Here is a 3,943-nt window from a genome sequence, read left to right on the forward strand (position 1 = left end):
GTCTTGAGGTTGTCAGTCAGATTTTCAACTGTTTTTTTGAAGTAGTGGTTGAATTCATTTGCTGTCTATTTTTTATAGATGCATAATATTCCATTTATTTTTAGCTTAACGTCACTTTGTACTTGTTTTCCTCTACCAGTCTTCACATTAACGATTTGTCACATGCATTTGCTTTTATTTGGTGATTGTTGTAGGAGGTTATCATTTTGTAGCTTTTGGGCTGCACTGACTAATTACAATTATATATTAATACCTTCAGCTGCTGATGGGTATTGATATACATCAATGGGGACAGGTGAAAATGTGTTCTCCGACCAGGACTCGAACCTGGGATCTCCTGCTTTCATGGCAGACGCTCTATCCCTCTGAGCCACCGAGGACACAGAGGATAGTGCAACTGCAGGGACTATCAGGCCCACACCTCCCGCAAGACCCACATTCTCATCTTATATGTCCACACACTATATTCGTAGTGCCCCTACCCAACACACTCATTACTCGCAGATGACATTCTTACCAAGTCCCGTAAGAGTTCGGGTAATATGTGTGCATCCACACAGAAGAAGAAGGTCATGGCGGTATTGCCAGAACTATATACTTATATGGATATGGTGTCTGTTCTTTCGGACACCTGACCTGCCAGTGTGCAATTGCTTTGTGTGTGGAGCCCTCAGCTATAAGATGTATCACAACAACCCTCATATTCTTCAAGAACTGCAACAGAAATTTTCGGGTGAGACTGCAGCAATTTCAGCACTCTTATCTTTGATCCGCCTTAAGCAACTTGCTGATTAGAATCCAAAGGTGCCAAGAGATGAATGGTTATCACTTTCAGCATTTGCTAAGTCAGGTTACTACTGTATTTCCTTTCCTCTGCTGTGTTTTTTTATACCCTGGAAATCTGTTCTCTGGGCTGTTTTTATTTGCTTCATCCTGTATTTCTTAAATTCTTCACTACTGCCTAGTTTGGTTTTGCTAATCTAGAAAATTTCTCTTTTCGTTTGAGATGATCTGATGATTCCAGGCGTGATCCAGCTGGAGAGTTACCTGTCCTGTTTATACTTTTTGTTTGTAAGGGGAAGTGACAGTTAACATTATAGCAGAAAGTGTCTAGAAATGCTTGACATTTGCTCTGTCTACAGTTTGGGCCTCATATACATTTTGCCAGTTTTCCTTCTCCATACCAGAGAGGAAAGTGTGCACATTGCTTTTATTGAACTTTCTTCTCTGTACAGCGCTTTTTAAGGCTTGTTCAATGGCAAGTAAACCTGTGCAACTAATGCATTGTGGTCTGAGAATCCTAAATTTACAGAAGATACTGTGCAAGCGATGTTACTGGCCACCTGGTTCAGACCACTAATACTATAATTTCTTAACTTGGTTAACCATTGTGTCAAGGTTGTAGCTGTTCACAAAATGTTTGAAGCTTAAATGGCTAGTGTCTTCAGAGAGAAGATTTATGCTATAATCACCATATATTAAAATACTATAAGATTTTCTTATACTTAATTTTTCTATTACTAGTGAAAGCTTTTTATAGAAGGTGCTCATGGTGCCATAGGGTGGTCTGTAGGCTGTTATTACATAAACAATGAAGTCTGTAAGTTCTATGGCTGACAGTTCCATTTTTTTTTTTCAAAACTATGGGAGTTGCATATGTCTAGTGTTGTGGCAGTAACATTGTCTTTTACAAATATGCAGCTCTCTCCAACTCTAAGAGTTTTTCTTGAAAAGTGGTTCACAGGTCTGAATTGTGGTAACAAAGCCCTTTCAATTTCAAAAGACCTATGAAATGTTCATTAACACGCAATATCTGTGCATCTGGTAGATTACCTCCATTTGTAATTAAAATTTCTAATTCATTTAGTTTATTTTTATTCCTTGCAAATTATGAAAATAATCTTTCAGTTCAAGGAATTTCTTTTTAGGTTGCATTGTACATTGATGAGATTTATTAGACACTATTTTGTTGATTATAATTGACTGATGCAGTTCACTGGAAGCATTACAGTGGATCTCAACCTCATTTGGAGATGATATATTTTCTCCTTCTTAGCAGAGAGTAAATCCTCCTTCTAAGATTATTCTGCCTTGGTCTTACATTAACGTTTAGAGGAGATGTTCTTGCTGGTACTTTTGAGGCTAGATCTGCTGTTGCTACTGCTGCTGTTGTCTTTAATGGGTGCCCTGTTGTGGTTTCCAGATCCCAGCTTGGTTGTAATTTATGTATTCTTCTGAAGAGGTATCTTTGAAGGTGCCAATGACGACATCATCTCTCCTTCATCAACTCTGGAACTGTCTTCCTGAGGAACTTGGCATTGATGTCCTGATCCATTCTATTGATGGCCTGTGTCAATCCTGACATTTGTAATACATTGTGGAATATTTTGACGTTCTGTTCTGTTCCCTTAACTGTGAATCGACCTCTGATTATGGAGTCCATGCAGGTCCAGACGGCAGGAGAGTATCTTGGTCTCCTTGTACTTTTTAATGTGTCCCAAATCTCCCATAGAAATGTAGGCTCCACGGAAAACAGTATCGCTGAACAGGAGGCAAAGATTTGTGCCCTTCAGGCTGATTTAGAACATGCAAAATTTTAATTAGGTGGGTTGAAGGTGGGAAAATATGGTGAGAAATGGATAAAAGGCGAAAGGATTATAGCTCTTCAACTACTTCATTTAAATTTCAGTCTACATTATCAAATTATAAGTTTAACTTGTTACCTATAGTAGGAGGAGAAGAGTCCCATCCAGCTGTAGGACGTAGAAGGGTGGAGCAGACTTCTAACCAAGTGACAGACGACATAGCGAATTTGTGTAAAGATGTTGACAAAGAGGATCGGGTTATCGTAGCAGGTGGAGCAGGGAACGCCTGGCTAAAGACAGAAATTTCAGCATTAGGGGTGACCTGAGTGAAATAGGAGTAGCAACTGCTCAAACAAGTATGAGTTTTGTAGAGGTCCTGGAGCCCTTGTTACCACTGCTGTGAGCCGTGTAAACACTGAATTGAGCAGCCTGCTGACGTGTGAAATGAAATCTCATATCAGTACAGTATCAGTTACTAAAATTGGAAGACGGAGATGAATTAGACACGGCCCACACATGAATAGAAAGGGAAAGACAGGTGATTGAGCTTCTTGCAGAAAATGTATGGCGGCCACCATCACACAAAGCATGAGTATAGTGATTTCTCGTGTCAGAGAGCTACCTGTTTAGGTTAGACTCAGGATTTGGGCACCCTTTTGAGAAGTTAAAATAACAGAATAATCCCATAAAATGCTTAAGAAAGCACAGAAAAGTAGGATTAGCTTATTTCATCAGAGTATTAGACGACTGAGTAATCAGGTAGAAGAGCTTCTTGTCTGTTTGGAGAATTCAGAGAACTCAGGAAACGTAGCTACCTTGTGCCTATCTGAGCACCACTTAACCACAGAATTGGAGGCGTTAAGTACAAATGATTACACTTGAGCATCTTGCTTATGTAGAAGTAACTAGATGAAAAGGAGGATTTGTTTCATACATTAAGACAGAATAGAAGTTCAAAAGCATTGAGAAAAGTTCATTTTGTAGTGCTCAGTATATATAAGTGTGTGCTTGTGAATCAACACTGAAAATAGGTCACTTCTAATTTTAATTGTATATAGATCTCCACTGGGAAATTTTGGACTGTTTATGAGGTATTTGGCTTCCTTATTATGCTACTTGTCAGAAAGCAGCAAGCAGTTAATAGTCTGTGGTGATTTCATTCTAGATTTTCTATAACAGTGCCGGCGACAGCGAGCCATACTTCATGTGTGAAGCGCGTGCAGGCCGCAGACGCGTCAAGGCCCGGCCTGTAGTTCGGCTTTGGTCGGTCGTTCTCGGAAGTACCCTGAACAGCGCAACATTTCATTTGGCTTCGTTATGCGGCATTTTTCGGCCGGCACAAACCTCTGAGTTCGGCA

At 39.8% G+C, this 3,943-nt stretch overlaps 1 non-coding gene across 1 annotated transcript; it reads right to left on the reverse strand.

Moving 5' to 3' along the window:
- Window positions 1–306: 306 nt before the first annotated feature.
- Trnas-uga (transfer RNA serine (anticodon UGA)) lies at window positions 307–380 on the reverse strand. The gene has a single exon. It is a non-coding gene; the product is annotated as a tRNA-Ser (tRNA).
- Window positions 381–3,943: the final 3,563 nt, after the last annotated feature.

Source organism: Schistocerca serialis, chromosome 3 (assembly GCF_023864345.2).
Source record: "Schistocerca serialis cubense isolate TAMUIC-IGC-003099 chromosome 3, iqSchSeri2.2, whole genome shotgun sequence".
Taxonomy (NCBI): Eukaryota; Metazoa; Arthropoda; class Insecta; order Orthoptera; family Acrididae; genus Schistocerca; species Schistocerca serialis.